Source organism: Gorilla gorilla, chromosome 8, assembly GCF_029281585.2.
Source record: "Gorilla gorilla gorilla isolate KB3781 chromosome 8, NHGRI_mGorGor1-v2.1_pri, whole genome shotgun sequence".
NCBI classification, from domain to species: domain Eukaryota; kingdom Metazoa; phylum Chordata; class Mammalia; order Primates; family Hominidae; genus Gorilla; species Gorilla gorilla.
The window spans coordinates 68,400,404-68,417,982 of NC_073232.2; the positions used below are offsets into that span (position 1 = coordinate 68,400,404).

A 17,579-nucleotide genomic window follows, 5' to 3' on the forward strand; every position below is an offset into this window, starting at 1 on the left:
GCAATTAAAGTATAATTTTTATTTTCTTTCTTTTTTTTTTTTTTTTTTTGAGATGGAGTCTCACTCTGTCACCCAGGCTGAAGTGCAGTGGTGCAATCTCAGCTCATTGCAACTTCTGTCTCCTGGGTTCAAGCAATTCTCCTGCCTCTGCCTCCCCAGTAGCTGGGATTACAAACATGCACCACCACGCCCAGCTAATTTTTTTGTATGTTTAGTAGAGACGGGGTTTCACCATGTTGGCCAGGCTGGTCTCGAACTCCTGACCTCAAATGATCTGCCCGCCTCAGCCTCCCAAACTGCTGGGATTACAGGCATGAGCCACTACACCCAGCCTAAAGTGTGTACTTTTTCTTAGCTCCTATATGCAGTGCTCCTTCCCCATGCTGAATGTCTGAATTTTTATCTGAGACATAGTATTTCAGATGGTCATTACTTACGGGTGGTCATTAAGAGTTCCTCCCTGCTTCTAACCTTCCTCTCCTCATTTTAAATTAAGTTACGCTACATTATTGTGGGTTAGAAAGTACATTAATATTCAGTGAAAAAATATGATCTGATGAGTAAGTGGCAAGAGTGTTAACGTATGAATATTAAGAGTTGTTCTGAGGCCTTTTTGCTTTTCTGGGGGTTCTGTGCTTGTGGTAGAACTCTTGGTTATTTTATAAATAGTTCCTGAAAAGTGAGAGAGTACAGCTGGAAATCAGATTTCTGATGAATAAATCAAACCATATTAAGAGAACCAGGTTCAAGTAATTTTAAAACCATTTGAATTTTCATCAATGTTTTGTTAATGATTAATTATAAAAAAAACAGTGACTCTAGCTGGAGGCTTTTGTGTGTTTGCTTTTGAGTCAGCTAGGAAAAGGAAGAAAAATTCAAGCTTAGTCAATTGTGGTTTTCACTGAATCTTTTTTAAAGTAATGAGCTGGTTTGTTTTCTTCATCACTGTAGCAACTTAAGCTAGTTTCTGCTTTTGATTTTTATTTCTCCTAGAGAAACTTAGCATGCACTGCTCATTAGACTTGAGCATACTAAGGAATATCTGTGGTAATTAAGTTAAAAATCAGATCAGTGCTTTGTGCTGTATATAGTTACAGATGTCTGCATTTCACTAATATTCTTTGGAAACATCTGGATACCAGTTAACATAAAATAACTGTTTAGTTGGTTTCTGTTCAGAATAGAAGGAATGATTTAAAAGTTCCCACTGTAGTACATACATCATTCTGTCCCTAGCCCTTCCTCCAGCTTTACTGAGATTGATAAATAATAAATGTCATGGATGGTGTGTCTTTAGTTTCCTCTGGTGAGCTGGATGCACAGATTACTTTGTCAGCAGGGTGGCCTTGATTTTTAGGCCATGTTTCTAATGGCATCAGCTCTGTGGCCGACACCTGTGTACCAAGCCCATTCACTATCTAGCTTAGCCAGCCGTGGACTCCTGCTCTTTGTTAAAAGTATTTACCTTCATTCCTACTAGCACAGTTGACCAAAGACCCAGTTGATCCCAAACACTAGTAATGCATCAATGGAGTCTAACAGAGTTTTAAGATGTGTGTGTGTGTGTGTGTGTGTGTGTGTGTGGGTGGGTGGGTGTGTGTAGAGATGGGATCTCACTATCGTTGTCCAGGCTGGTCTTGCACACCTGAGCTCAAGTTCTCCTGCCTCAGCCTCCCAATGTGCTAGGACTACAGGCATGAGCCACCATGCCTAACCCTCTAAGACTTTGGGATACAAAAATATAATTTACTTTCCTCCATTTCTGGAATAAAACATCTCTTCCTTCCTCCCCCTAGTTTCTGTTCTGTGCTCCTGTTTGATCTCTGTTGGTGCTGTTCACCTTCAGCCTTCTCTGCTGAAGGAGGAAAGGCTTGGTTTTATAAAAAGTGACAATATTCAGACCACATAAGATCCTTCTTGCTTCATTTTGGATTAAATATTTTAAGATTTTCTGAGTTTCTTATATGCGTATGTATTTACCTATTATTTGACTTTATTGAATAACTTCAAATTGAGTATATTTGAATGGGAATGGGCATTAAAAAGTGCTAAGCTTTCCCTGCCTTTCAGAACTTTGTATGTATATGTCACATCATTTTGTCCTTCACATTCTCCAGTTGTGCTATTTTTTCCCAATCCATTAAGTAGAGTACCTTCCTTTTTGGAGTCTTACTTTTTTTTTTTTTTTTTTTTTTTTTGAGGCAGAGTCTCAAACCGTTGCCCAGGCTGGAATGCAGTAGTGCAATCTCAGCTCACTGTAACCTCCGCCTTAGCGTCATGAGTAGCTAGGAAATACAGGAGCATGCCACCACACCCAGCTAATTTTTGTATTCTTAGTAAAGATGGGGGTTTCACCATGTTGGCCAAGCTGGTCTCGAACTCCTGACCTCAAGTGATCTGCCCAGCTCGGCCTCCCAAAGTGCTGGGATTATAGGCGTGAGCCACCACATCCGGCCTCCTTACTTAAATCTCTTAATGTGCCTTAGAATGTAGTTAAGAATTTTCAGGTGACGGTATATTTTTGATAGTTATCTTTGGTTTCCAAACCCAGAGAAGGAAGAGTAACCGGCTTTTTCTGTGTGTGGGTACATTGTGTCTTATTGGAGATTGTTTTGTCTCAAGTATTGCTGAAGAGTATTTTATTAATGGGTGCACTTTAAAATTTTTTGTTTTTCAGATTAACAGTTTAGGTAGCCCAGTACTCGGTATTTGCCAATTTCTAGAATTAAAAACATGTGTGTATCACTGGTTAACTAGAAATTTAAAATGAAAATCTTTCTTCTTTAGCCCAGGCAATATCACTTGCATTTACTTCTATCCCCTCCTTGTCCCTACTCTGTTGGCTCCAGGGCTTCTTCCACTAAGCTGGTACTTTCTTTATAGCTCCTCCTGTACTTCCATTCACTGAACCTTTATTGGTTCATAGCCTACAGAAAATGCCTGTGGTGTGAGAGGTAATTTGTGAAACTGCTTCTCTTCACTGTTTAGCAGGTTGAGCTCTCTAAATGGGTGTAGCTGGGAAAGAAAATTTAACTTTACAAACAAGAATTCCTGGGTTCCATCCAGCGGAACATGTCTTTTGTTATACACACACAGTTTCTGACTCATATCATTCCATGACTTATGATAAAATGGACATTCTGTTTACACTGTTGTGTGGAAGGAGGGGTCTGGTTTCTAATTTTTAGTAACATCTATTTCTAGAATATTAGGCTTGCCATTTGAATGCTTCTGTTTGATTTATGAATATCATTGGTTCCAGCAGTTTTTAGCTCCCTGCTAAATGCAAGTTAAAATTTTTAAGTTTCTAAGTTAAAAGAAAATAACTTTTCCTCCACTTAAGAAAGCAAGGAAAATTAAAAATAATGTAGTGATGACTTCCACAGGCTCTAAAAGAGCAATGAAAAAAGTGATTTATGTGTGGGAGAAGAAATACTAGTTCTTAATTAATACATCGTTTTACCACTTCCCGTGAATTTATATAGAAGTAATGAAACCAAGGTTTAAGTCATTTGTTCAAACTCCTGTCAGTTTAGACTTTTTAATTGCTTTGTTACATGCCATTGCTTTGTAATACTTGTTATAGCAGTGGAAACAGCTGAGATTTGCCTGTTTGACCACTTGCAGGGCACCGTGCCAGATTCCCCATGTGCGATGTTCCTCGCAGTTGTGACGCCCATCCTAGGAGGGCGGCGTTAGCACCCCTCCATGCAAGCGGATGGTGCAGGCTGGGTCGCCTGGGCACAGCACCTGACTATTTTCCTGGCTTACTGTAGTTATCATTAAATATGTGATATTACTTAGAAGCATTTTGAATAATTTGAAAAGCACATTTTAGTGTTAAAACAATTTTTTTTTGAGAAAAGTTCTGGCTCTGTTGCTGGGGTGGAGTGCAGTGACCTGAGCGTAGCTCACTGCAGCCTGCAACTCCTGGGCTCAAGCGATTCTCCTGCCCCAGCCTCCTGAGCATCTGGGACTACGGGCACATGCCCCCACACCCAACTCAATTTTTTTTAAGATACAAAGGATTCATCTTAATATTATTTACAATTTTTTTTTCCTTTTCTGTGGGCCTCATCTGACTGGAAAGCCTTTCAATTTTTTTATTTTTTAAATTGTAAATTGACAAATTGTAGATATATATTTATGAGGTACAAAGTAATTTTATGATTTATGAATACAACATTACATAATTAAGTCAAGCTGATTAACCTGTTCACCACTGGAAACAATTGCAAATAATTATCATTTTTTCTGGTGAGAACATCTGAAATTTACTCAGTGATTTTGAAATGTGCAGTACTTTTTGTTGTTGTTGTAGAAATGAGGTCTCACTATGTTGACCAGGCTGGTTTCAAACTCCTGAGCTCAAGTGATCCTCCCACCTCAGCCTTCCAGTGTTGGGATTACAAGCGTGAACTACCATGTTGGGCCAAATGTGTAATCTATTATTATTTACTGTATTCACCATGCTGTGCAATTTATCTCAAAGAAACTTATTCCTCCTGTCTAATTGAGGCTTTGTGCCCTTTGACCATCATCTCCCCGTCACCCCCATCCCCAATGTTGTATACTGAGTCCTTTCATGATATGTATGGAGGCTTATGGTAAGTTATTTAAAAGTACATGTATGTCAAAATTTTTTGTGGCCATAGCTTTTCTTTCTTTTTTAAATTTTAAGAGTCAGAATATTCGTATATTAATTCAGCATGTATTTGAGTGCCTAATGTATGCCATTTTCTATGTTAGGAACCAGGAATTAAAGCAGTGAACATAACAAAGTCTGCCCTCGTGGTGCTAACTTGCCAGGTAGGGAAGCCAGATACTAAACACATGTATAATGCAAAGTCAGTAATAATAAACGATATGAAGAAACAAGCAAGGTAGGAGAGGCAGGAAAGTGGGAGTGAGGAAGAGGTGCTCTTTTAAATACAGTGGTCAGGGAGAGCCTCTCAGAATGAAGTTTTTAACAGAGACCTGAATGAAATGGGGGAGTGAGCTATACAGATATCTGCTGTGTGCTAGAAAAATTACCTGTAATTTTGCATTCTAAAAGTTTAATGAGTACATTTATTTCACAATTTGAGAATCAATTATATACAAGATATAGTTGTAAGCACATACTCCTGTAAATATAATTTGTTTTTACAGTAGACCAAATAAGTATGTTCAGCTTAGAATATGCTCTTTATGATCTGTATAATAAATACATTCTCTTAAAATATTATTAATATTAAGGTTGATGTTTTCAGAAACATATAAAAAAGCTAGCTTTTAAAATTGACTAGGGAAGTTCTCTCAAACTGCCAGTCCCTGAGATATTGTATATTTTCTATCTGAAAAACTTTTATTCTCAGAATTCTTTAAAAGAGCTGTCCCTGAGGCTCCCATTACTTACCTGTGACTCCCAGTGGAAATCATACCCAGCCCCTCGAGAGGGGCTGAATCTGTTGAGAGTGGGAGGGTAGAAAAAATGCTGCAGCTTCTTGTGGGTAAACTTCACACACAAACACCCAGTGCCCCAAGCACTGTGCAGTCAAACATCAACCCTGCCCAGACTTTCCTCCTTGGGATTGAGAAGCAATGGATTATAGAGAAAGAAAGGTGGCTTAGCACTCCAAAACTTGGAAGGGTAATTGACCAAGACCCCCCAATGCCAAAGCAGTGGGCATCCCCACTTTCTGTATACACTATACCAACACGTAATGGCTACTAGATACAGGGGCACTAGTTCCTGTCTGCTTGGCTACCTCCCCTTCTTGCAGAAGTGGTGAAGGGAATCACTCAGCCTCAGGAAGGGAAAATGGCTTTCTCATCTTCAAATTGAAAGAGGTTGGCAGTGGGTGAGGAGAATAACAGGTAAGGATCTCTTTCAATATACCCATTTGAAGCCAAAACCTCTGTTTAGACATACCGTATTTTGAACCTGGTGACTATTCATTGCCCATGTTTGTGAATTATCAGAAAGCAGAATTCTTGCCGGGCATAGCGGCTCATCCCTGTAATCCCAGCACTTTGGGAAGCCAAGGTGGGAGGATCACTTGAACCCAGGAGTTTGAGACCAGCCTGGGCAACATGGTGAGATCTTGACTCTACAAAAAATTCAAACATTAGCTGGGCATGGTGGCATGCACTTGTGGTCCCAGCTACTCAGGAGGCTGAGGTGGAAGGATTACCTGAGCCCAGGAGGTTGAAGCTACAGTAAGCCGTGTCTGTGCCACTACGCTCAGCCTGAGTAACAGAGCAAGACCCTGTTTCCCACCCCTACCCACCCCCCAAAAAAGCAAGCTGAATTCTTGAAATCTCTGCAACCAGGTCACCCAAACCAAAGGTAAAAGGAACATAAAAAAGCCTTCTGGAAAGTGTACAGAAATTCATTGCAGGGTGATTTTTGTCTTGTGAAATCATAGTTACTGTTATTAGCAGCTTTTTTAAACGTTTTATATTCATTTTTTATGGTGTTCTGACATATGAGCTGCTTCAAGTGTTTTTGGACATAGCTTGGGTATAAAATGTAAAAAGTGGATATTTTCAATTTGTAGCTTTCTTTTTTGAAACTTCCTGAAATTTGTTCTAAATATATCCCCTTCTTTCTCACCCACCCCAACACATTTTTTTAAAAAACACCACCAGGTATCCGTTATAGCACTGATGTGAGTGTAGATGAAGTAAAAGCTTTGGCTTCTCTGATGACATACAAGTGTGCGGTGGTTGGTAGGTGATCGCTTTTCTTGCTACCTAATGAGAACTCTGGGGAAATATGTTTACACACATGTTACTGTTAAGATGCTATAGAAATATACCTTATCAGAACTGATTTTTTTTAAGTTGTACTCTTTAAGACCTGCATCATTTTTCAATTACTCTAAATTAAGATATAGCCTTTTTTTACGGGGGGATTTTTTTTAATAGGAGCTAATTGGATTTTAAGTCTAGATCTTTGTTTTCAATTCCTCAATATATTCTATAAATAAGACCAAATTATAGTAGAAGGAGAGTAAATAAGCTATTATCTTTTTAAAGTGGTGAAGAGCACTGATTAAATATTTATTAGAGCCCCAGCCCCCGCCCCAGCTGCGCGGGCCCCCGCCTGGCCCATGGACTGCGCAGCCGAGCGGGCGCCTTGAGCGCGGTGCGGGTCCCCGGAGCACCCCCGAGGTGAGCGCAAGCAAGGTCCGGCACCATGTGCTAGGTTATTCCCAGTGCGAGGCCACACTTGGGCCGTCGGAGCAGCCCCTCCTCACTTCAGGGGTCACCCTCCCCAAGACCCATTGCCCCATCATGGCCGGGGACCGGCTCCCCAGGAAGGTGATGGACGCCAAGAAGCTGGCCAGCCTGCTGCGGGGCGGGCCTGGGGGGCTTGGTCATCGACAGCCACTCCTTCCTGGAGTACAACAGCTGGCATGTGCTCAGCTCCGTCAAAATCTGCTGCTCCAAGCTGGTGAAGTGGCGGTTGCAGAAGGGCAAGGTGACCATTGCGGAGTTCATCCAGCCGGCCGCACGCAGCCAGGTGGAGGCCACTGAGCCACAGGACGTGGTGGTCTATGACCAGAGCACGCGGCCGCAGACAGCTTCCTCTCCATCCTGCTGAGCAAGCTGGATGGCTGCTTCCACAGCGTGGCCGGCTGCTTCCACAGCGTGGCCATCATCACGGCGGGCTTCGCCACCTTCTCCTCCTGCTTCCCCGACCTCTGCGAGGGCGAGCCTGCTGCCCTGCTACCCATGAGCCTCTCCCAGTCCTGCCTGCTCGTGCCCAGCGTGGGCCTGACCCTCATCCTGCCTCACCTCTACCTGGGCTCGCAGGAAGACGTCCTGAACAAGGATCTGATGACGCAGAATGGAATAAGCTACGTCCTCTATGCCAGCAACTCCTGCCCCAAGCCTGACTTCATCTACCAGAGCCACTTCTTGCGGGTCCCCATCAACGACAACTACTGTGAAAAGCTGCTGCCCTGGCTGGACAAGTCCATCGAGTTCGTCGATAAAGCCAAGCTGTCCAGCTGCCAAGTCATCGTCCACCGTCTGGCCGGCATCTCCTGCTGTGCCACCATCGCCATCGCCTACATCATGAAGACCATGGGCATGTCCTCTGAAGACGCCTACAGGTTTGTGAAGGACCAGCGCCCGTCCATCTCGCCCAACTTCAACTTCCTGGGCCAGCTGCTGGAGTACCAGAGCAGCCTGAAGCTGCTGGCCGCCGTGCAGGGCGACGCGGGCACCCCCTCAGGGATGCCGGAGCCTCCCCCCAGCCCTGCGGCCGGGGCCCCACTGCCATGGCTGCCACCACCTACCTCAGAGACCGCTGCCACCAGGAGTGCGGCTGCCAGGGAGGGCGGCCCGAGCGCGGGCAGGGAGCCCCCGGCGCCCCCCACGGCCACCAGCACGCTGCAGCAGGGCCTGTGCAGCCTGCACCTCTCCTCGGACCACCTGCCGGACACCAGCCGCCTCAAGCCCTCCTTCTCTCTGGACATCAAGTCGGCCTACGCCCCCAGCAGGCGGCCCGACGGCCCGGGCCCAGCGACCCCGGCGAGGCCCCGAAGCTCTCTGAAAGCTGGACAGCCAGTCGGGGCCACGCTGGGCCTGCCCTCGCCCTGCCCGGACGCCGCGCCCAGGCACGCCCACGGCCCGGCGCGCTACCCCGCGCGCGGCCTGAACTTCGGCTACGCGGCTGCCGGGCCCTGGCCAGCCGGCCAGCCCCGGAGCCTGGACGCCACCGCTCGACTCCCCGGGCACGCCGTCGCCCGACGTGCCCTGGTGCTTCAGCCCCGAGGGCGTGCAAGGGGCGGGCGGGGTGCTGTTTGCGCCCTTCGGCCGGGCGGGCGCCCCGGAAAACAACGGCTGCAGCGACCTGCCACGGCGGGAGGCAGCAAGGGCTGAGCCCGGGACGCGAGGACCAGCTGGTCAGACGAGCTGGCCCCGGATTCGCAGTTCAAGTGCTGCAGCTGCCAGATGGAGTTCGAGGAGGGCATGGTGGAGGGGCGCGCGCGCGGCGAGGAGCTGGCCGCCCTGGGCAAGCAGGGGAGCTTCTTGGGCAGCGTGGAGGTCATCGAGATGTCCTGACCCCTCCGCTGCCCTCGGCTCCGCCGCCCGCAGCTGGGCAGTTATAAATATATATTATATATAATGCAAAGAAAGGCAAATGGTTTTACTGCGATTTTTATCCAGAAGTAAATATTTCGATTTTTTATTTATTTAAGCTGTTCATTCTGGCACTGATTTGGCAACAGTGCGGGTGGTCCTCGAGCTCTATTTTTACTGTCTGGTATTTAAACCGAAACACACGTTTCTAAGCAATAAGAGGCCACCTTCAGTCGCAAGTTGCAGGCCAGGCCTGGGGCCCCTCCCATTTCCCCCGCCCCAGGAAACACTGCTGACATTTGCAGAGGCTGCCGAGCTTTCGTGAACTTTTTACACAAGAAAAAGTTGAGAAAAAAAAAAAAAAAACTTTCTTGCCACAAACTGAGCCGCAGAAACCCCTTCTTCCCCCACCCACCGCCCCTGCTCTCTCCCTTCGGGCTCCGCCCCAAAGCCATAGGCTGGGGGAGCAGGACCTGGTGTGCCCCAGAGAGGTGCCGCCAGCCCTCCACCAGCTCTAGGCACCAAACCTTGGTGGCAGGGAGGGCACCCCGCTGCCCGTTGCCCCAGAGCTGTTCCCTCTCAGGGGAGGACATGCATTGGGCCCCATGGTGCCAGGGCGTTGAGAGGGGCTGAGGAATAGAACAGAGTGTGTAGGGGCTTGGGGCAGGGGGTTCTGGAGGGTCAGATGAGGTGGAGCCCAGGGGAGGATGGGGGTGTTATTAATGCCCCAACTCCTGCCAGAGCCCCAGTCCAGCCACTGAGTGCCTCAGAAAGGCCATTCCCAGAGGGCTGCTGCCCTTCCTTCTCCTTTGCCCCTGCCCCCAGAGCTACCTGACTGGCAGGGCGGCACTACTGCAGGAGAGGAGCTTGGCCTCCGGGGGTCAGGCAGGAGGGGGGCCTGGCTAGCCTGTGCTGGCTCCACTGGGCGGGGAGCCCTGGACCGCCAGGTATGAGGAGGGGGTGGGCTTAGGGTCCTGTTCCAGGTCCGTCCCCCACCTAGCAAGGCCCCAGGCAGGACTTGGAAACCAGGTGTGCACCTGCAGGCTGAGGGGCTCCATGAGCAGGTGCTGCCTCGCACAGGGAGTTCAGGCGCCAGCCAAGCCCCTGTGCTTCTGGGGTAGGCCTGCTTCACTTAGGGAGCGCTGCCTCAAGGCAGATAAAGCCCCCTTGTTTGACCCGACCTGCATGGGGGCCTCTCAGGAGAGAAACTCTCGTGCGCCCCTTTCCCAGGGCGCCCTCTTTCTAGACAGCATTCCAGCCCCCAAACACAGGTGGCTTTTGGGCCCAGATGGGTCAGCCTGCTGCTCCTGGCCCATAGCCTCTCAGGCCGTTGGGACCCCTGCCCTTCAGATGTCCTAGGGTCTAGGAGTGGGCCAGTCACCCTGGGAAGAGGCCAGGGGCTTGGCAGGAGGGGCGGCCCAGGCAGGACCCAGTCCTGAGTCCTGGAGCAGGGCCAGGGAGGCGCCCGCCCCACCCCAGCCAGCCGCCTTCTCTGCTGTTTCTTCTATTTGTTCTTCTTTTCACCCACAGCCCTGTGTTCCTGTCACCCCTCCTTTCAGCAAAAGTCCTGTTCCCGTTCCCTCTGTCCCCACCCACTCTTGTTCCCCAAGAAAATAAGCTATCATTGTTGCATTTGCAATCTATGGATTAGAGGTTTAAGTATTTATTATTATTGGTTAATTATTATTATGTTTTTTATATATATATATTAGAACTTGGCTAGCCAATTTTATTGAACAATTCCTGTTCAATAAATGTTGTTTAAAGTACAGTTGAGAAAACAATGGTAGGTTTCTTTCTTGAACTTTCAGAAATTCAAGCTTAAAGCATCACACGTTTTTCTAATATCGTGTGGCGCTTTCTGTCATTTTACTTTTTTAACCTTTATATGGAATAGCAACCATCAACCTTCTCTTTCAGATGTGCCGTTTGGGGGTGCTAAAGCTGGTGTTAAGATCTATCCCAAGAACTCTACCGTAAGTATGAAAGTTACATTTGTTTTTGTTGTTGTTTTTGCTTTTTTGAGACAGAGTCTTGCTCTGTCGCCCAGGCTGGAGTGCAACGGTGCGATCTCGGCTCACTGCAACCTCCGCCTCCTGGGTTCAGGCGATTCTCCTTGATCCAGTAACTGGGATTACAGGTGCATGCCACCATGCCTGACTAATTTTTGTATTTTTAGTAGAGAGGGAGTTTCACCATGTTGGCCAGGCTGGTCTTGAACTCCTGACCTCAGGTGATCTGCCCACCTTGGCCTCCCAGAGTGCTGGGATTACAGGCATGAGCCACCGCACCCGGCCTCAAAGTGATATTTGTGCACACAGTGCATTTATGAAGGACTTGAAATTACTGGGCTTCTCTGTATCCCCCATATCAGTGAAATCAATACTCCCCATTGCTTTTCAAATGGAATGCAAAAAGTAAAGAATTAACTCATTGAGTGTTTTGCCATATAAAGGTCACCTACTTAATATCTATATCCTTTATCATTTTCTGTTTTGTTTGGTTTTGTTTTTATGAGTCTTTTTTTTTTGCTTTTTGTATTATTATTTTCTTATTTAAAAGGTAATTAATATCTTCATATTATTAGACACCTATACCCATATTTAAGAATTACTGTGATCTGGCTGGGTGCGGTGGCTCACGCCTGTAATCCCAGCACTTTGGGAGGCCAAGGCAGGTGGATCACGAGGTCAGGAGATCGAGACCATCCTGGTTAACACAGTGAAACCCCGTCTCTACCAAAAATACGAAAAATTAGTCGGGCGTGTTGGTGGGTGCCTGTAGTCCCAGCTACTCAGGAGACTGAGGCAGGAGAATGGAGTAAACCCCGGAGGTGGAGTTTGCAGTGAGCCGAGATCATGCCACTGCACTCCAGCCTGGGCGACAGAGCGAGACTTTGTCTCAAAAAAAAAAAAAAAAAAAAAGAATCACTGTGATCTAATTAGCCAGGCATAGCGATGCACACCTGTAATCCCAGCTACTCGGGAGGCTCAGGCATGAGAACTGCTTGAACCCAGGAGGCAGAGGTTGCAGTGAGATGAGATTTCACCACTGTATTCCAGCCTGGGCAACAGAGCAAGACTCTGTCTCAAAAAGAAAGAAGAAAAGTATTACTGTGATCTGAAGTTTTTAGGTCAGGATCTCGTACTAGTGACAAATATCTTAACTAAGCCAATAAAAACTTTACTTTTTATCCTGTCAGTTCCAAGTAAATTCAAACTGGTTGTCACAATGCTTTACATATTACTAAATTATCTATATACCAACATAAATAGATATGATTTTTATTCTCTTTAGAATTCACCATTTAGATGGAATATAATTACATTACAATTAATCTTAATTAAGATTTAGTATATTTTTCAGTGGGGAATTAATAGAATGGGAATTTGAGTCCTAGTTCTACTATCTTGTTTTTATAACCTACTTTTTTGATCCCTTATTTTCTTACCTTTAAAATGGCATTGCCTACTTTATGAGTTGTTCTAAGGATGAGAAGACATGAAAATGTACTATAAATAGAAAATAAGATGCTAGGTATAATCTCAAGCGATTTTTATATCTTTTTATTTTTATTGTTTTCTTATTTTACAGGATAACGAATTGGAAAAGATCACAAGGAGGTTCACCATGGAGCTAGCAAAGAAGGGCTTTATTGGTATGTGTAGCCACATAGATTTTGGCATAAAGTGGGAACACGTAAAAAAATCTTTTTTTTTTTTTTTTTGAGACAGAGTCTTACTCTGTCTCCCAGACTGGAGTGCAGTGGTGCAATCTCCTCCACCTCCCGGGTTCAAGCAATTCTCTTGTCTCAGCCTCCCAAGTAGCTGAGACTACAGGCATGTGCCACCACACCCAGCTAATTTTCGTATTTTTAGTAGAGATGGGGTTTCGCCATGTTGGTCAGGCTGGTCTTGAACTCCTGACCTCGGGTGATCCACCCATCTCAGACTCCCAAAGAGCTGGGATTACAGGCATGAGCCACTATGCCCAGCCTCCTACTATTTGTTATAGGAGCTTTTGCCAAACATACAACATTTTTGAAGACACTAATCTTCGTTTGCTTGATGTATTCGTATCTTACTATTATCTGTGTTTATATGTTCTTTGTGTGTGATCTGAATCTTCTTTTCTATGATATGTAAATATTTGTCATTTACCTTCTAATTTTCAGGCAGTTTAAACCTTTCTATATATATATATTTAATCTAGAAGGCTTCTAATTTGTTTGAATACAATATACATAATTATTTAATAAAATGCTTGCCCTATCAGTATAGTTAATAGAATGTTAATAATATAATACTTAATAATATAATATAACTTATAATATTATAATATTATAAGTTATATTATAACTTATAATATATATTATAAATATATTATAACTTATAATATATATTATAAATATATTATAATATATATAATATTTATAAATTATAATATTTATAATTTATAAATATATTATAATATATATTATAAATATATTATAATAACTTAATAATATAATACTTGCCCTATCAGTATCAGTATAGTTAAACAAAATAAGGTCTACTTAAATAGGAAATAAAGTGTATTTTTCTCTACTTTCTTTCTCAGCATTTCCCCCACCATGGACAAATGCCTATGAAATTAAGCTATAAAGTCTGGGCATGGTGGCTGGTGCTTGTAATCCCAGCATTTTTGGAGGTTTTGGAGGCTGAGGTGGGAGGATCACTTGAGCCCGGAAGTTCAAGACCACCCTAGGCAAGATAGCAAGACCCCGTCTCTACAAAAAATGAAAACGTTATCCAAGCGTGATGGTGCATGGCTGTGGTCCCAACTACTAAGATAGGAGGATCCCTTAAGCCTGGGAGGTTGAGGCTACCATGAGCTGTGATCGTGCCACTGCACTCTGGCCTAAGTGACAAAACAAGACCACATCTCAAGAAGAAAGAGAAAAGAAATAAAGCTATTCAGATTCATTTTTAGGAAAAAAGCCATGAAATAAATGTCATGAAATAACCTAATATAGAAATACAGTAAGTATAGGTAACTCTAAAACTTGACTAGATTTGGCCTGTCTTTCATAATAAAAGGCATTTGGGCCTTTGACGTGCCACATACTCAGCACTACTGTGAATTGGTGCATCATTACACGGAGCCTGTTAACATGAGTTAACTATCTCACTCACACTTTTATAGGAGTGCCTACCGATTCTGAGATATGGTGAATTGAAGTCATATTCAGCCTGTTAATAGCCTTCATAATTTTCAAAAGGTCTTTCCTCCTCGCCTAAATCTCAAACACATTTTATAGTCTTGAATGGTTTCAGACTTTATTCAGTCACATTTATCACCCATATCTGCAATATCTCCAGCTAAATTTTATCAGTCTTGACAAGTACCTAATAATTCCAAGGGTCAAAAAGTGATTCATTGGAATACTGAAAGAAAATACAGCTTAAACTCTAGTAACTTGATTTATTTGCCTAATTCGCAAAGGCCTCATTGACCCATGATGCAGCTAAATTGACGTCTTGGCCCAGACAGCTTTGAAGCCTAGGAGGCAGGCAAAGGGAGTTTTTTCTCTCACTTCTCGGCAAACCTTCAAATTTGATGTTATGTATCTGTTATTTCCTGACACTCCACAGAGAGTGTCAGATTGAGGCTTAGACCTGAGCCTGAGCCCTGATCCTATCACATGTGTGTTTAGCATCAGCTTGTAAATTTCTGCAAAACAAAACAAAACAAAAAAAAAGAGGCTGGGATTTTGATAGGAATTGCATTGAATCTGTACACCAATTTGTGGAGTATTGCCGTCTTCCCCACCTGCCCCAAAAGGGTTTTGCCCTTCACCCAGGCTGGAGTACCAGGCAGCAGTCACTGCAACCTTGACCTCCTGGGCTCAAGCAATCCTCTCACCTCACCCTCCCAAGTAGCTAGAACCACAGGCGTGCACAACTGCGCCTAACCTTTTAATTTTTTGTAGAGACATGGTCTCATCACGTAACCCAGACTGGTCTCGAACTCCTGGAATCAAGCAATCTTCCCACCTCAGCTTCCCAAAATTCTGGGATTATGGGCATGAGCCACTGCACCTGACCAGTATTGCCATCTTAACCATATTAAGCCTTCCAATGCTGAATATGAGATGTCTTTCCATTTATTTAGGTCTCTGATTTCTTTCAATGATGTTTTGTAGTTCTCATTGTAGAAGTCTTACAACTAAGTATTGTATTCCTTTTAATGCTATTCTAAGTGACATTGATCTATGGTTTTCTTATGATGTCTTTGTCTAGTCTTTGTATCCAGACAATTCTAGCCTCATGGAATGAGTTGAGGAGTGTTCCTTCCTCTTCTGTTTTTGGAAAAGCTTTTGAAAGGTCGGTGTTCATTCCCTTGTGTGAGTGTAAATATCACCTATGTAAAGTTCTGCAGGACCCTGATGTCTCCACCCTTCTCATCCCCTTATATCTCTGTGCACCAAAATTACCCTTTCATCTCCTACTCTATAGTCACATGCTGTTAGAAAAGTTGCTTTTTTAAAAAAGATGAACTTCTGCCTCAGACCCTGCTCTCTATATAAGAATTTACCTGTTAGGCCATTCGCGGTAGCTCATGCCTGTAATCCTAGCACTTTGGGAGGCCGAGGCAGGCAAATCACCTAAAGTCAGGAGTTCGAGACCAGCCTGGCCAACATGGTGAAACCCCGTCTCCACTAAAAATAGAAAAAATTAACCAGGCGTGGTGGTGGGCACCTGTAATCCCAGCTACTCAGGAGGCTAAGGGAGGAGAATTGCTTGAACCTGGAAGGCGGAGGTTGCAGTGAGCTGACGTCATGCCGTTGTTCTCCAGCCTGGGCAACAAGAGTGAAACTCCGTCTCAAAAAAATAAAAATTAAAAAAAAAAAAAAGAAGAATGTATCTGTTATTCAGGAACTACTTGTAATCTGTGCATCCCAATACATTAGTTTTGTATGGAGCAGAAAACTAGTAAGCCTAATAATTGAAACCTTGTGATTTTGTTTTGGGTGGGTGAAGCTGTTTCATGTTTAACATGTATAGACTGTTTTTGAGAAGGATTTTATCATTATATGTTTGTGATTTACAAACTGTGTGCTTCAGACTGGCCACTTGCCAGAGCCCTTCTCCAATTGGAATTGTTTTTTGTTTTTGAGACAGTCTCACTCTGTCGCCAGGCTGGTGCACCGTGGCGTGATCTCGGCTCACTGCAACATCTGCCTCTGAGGTTCAAGCAATTCTCCTGCCTCAGCCTCCCGAATAGCTGGCACTACAGGCACGTGCCAATACGCCCAGCTAATTTTTGTATTTTTAGTCTACAATGGGGTTTCACCACGTTGGCCAGGATGGTCTCGATCTCTTGACCTTGTTATTCACCCACCTTGGCCTCCCAAAGTGCTGAGATTACAGGCATGAGCCACCGTGCCCAGCCAGCTTTTTTGTTTTTAAAATATATTGTTTAATCAAGATGGGATCTCACTATGTTGCCCAGGCTTGTATCAAATTCCTGGGCTCAAGCCATCCTCCTGCCTCAGCCTCCCAAAGTGCTGGGATTACAGGTGTAAGCCACTGCCCCAGCCTAGTTGGAATTGTTGTTTGAGGTAACAAGCTTACTTAATCCTAAAGCAAGCATAATACTTTCATAGATGCCTCTAGAAAGATTCAGGACCAATTTGTCATTTGTACATTGGGAGAAAAAGGGTGGTTAAACAAAGTTGTACTGACCTCCAGCAGAGGCATGTCACTAAAGGAATGGAAAGTGAGCAAACAGGAGCTGGAGAGCACCAGAGAGCCCTTTTGTCAGTGGATGAGGCTAGAATATGGCATTAATCTTTCCAAGTGCTGTGTAGGATTAGACTTCTCATGAAGGATAGGTTTGGGCAGGTTAGACTTCATGAGATTTTTTCTGTTTTTAAGTTTTTTGTTGTCCTTGTTGACTTCATGAGATTTTTAAGGTGACTAAGGGAAGGGTGCTAAGACATAGAGTTACAGATTAGGTGGGAGGTGGAGAGGGTTGGGGTATAAAAAGTAATCGTTGAACATTTCAAAGTTGTCTTATACCAGCCCTGTATCCAATATATCACAACTTGTTCAAAGAAGTTGATTATCTAGGCCTTGGGCCCCTGAGTTAAAGAAAAACATTACAATATACCGATTCCGTCGACTAAAAAGTAAAATTTATAGGAAGAATTGAGTACAGTCCTCAGAAAGAACTTTAATTATTTTATAGGGGGACATAAGGGTTTAATAGTTTAACCTTTTTTTTTTTTTTTTTGAGAGACGGAGTCTGGCTTTGTCGCCCAGACTGGAGTGCACTGGCGCAATCTCCGCTCACTGCAACCTCCACCTCCAGGGTTCAAGTGATTCTCCTGCCTCAGCCTCCCAAGTAGCTGGGATTATAGGCACTTGCTACCACGCCTGGTTAATTTTTGTATTTTTAGTAGAGACAGGGTTTCACCATATTGGTCAGGCTGGTCTCGAACTCCTGACCTTGTGATC

General features: G+C 44.4%; 1 long non-coding RNA gene and 2 pseudogenes across 1 annotated transcript; all 3 read left to right on the forward strand.

The window, feature by feature from the left end:
- The first annotated feature begins 7,179 nt into the window (after positions 1 to 7,179).
- Positions 7,180 to 9,299, forward strand: LOC101151115 (dual specificity protein phosphatase 8-like; annotated as a pseudogene).
- A 486-nt stretch (positions 9,300 to 9,785) lies between these two features.
- LOC129524819 (uncharacterized) lies at positions 9,786 to 10,712 on the forward strand (annotated as a pseudogene).
- Positions 10,713 to 12,672: 1,960 nt separating this feature from the next.
- LOC129525006 (uncharacterized) lies at positions 12,673 to 15,443 on the forward strand. The gene is made up of 2 exons (XR_008669032.2): positions 12,673 to 12,736; positions 15,360 to 15,443. It is a non-coding gene; the product is annotated as an uncharacterized lncRNA (long non-coding RNA).
- Positions 15,444 to 17,579: the final 2,136 nt, after the last annotated feature.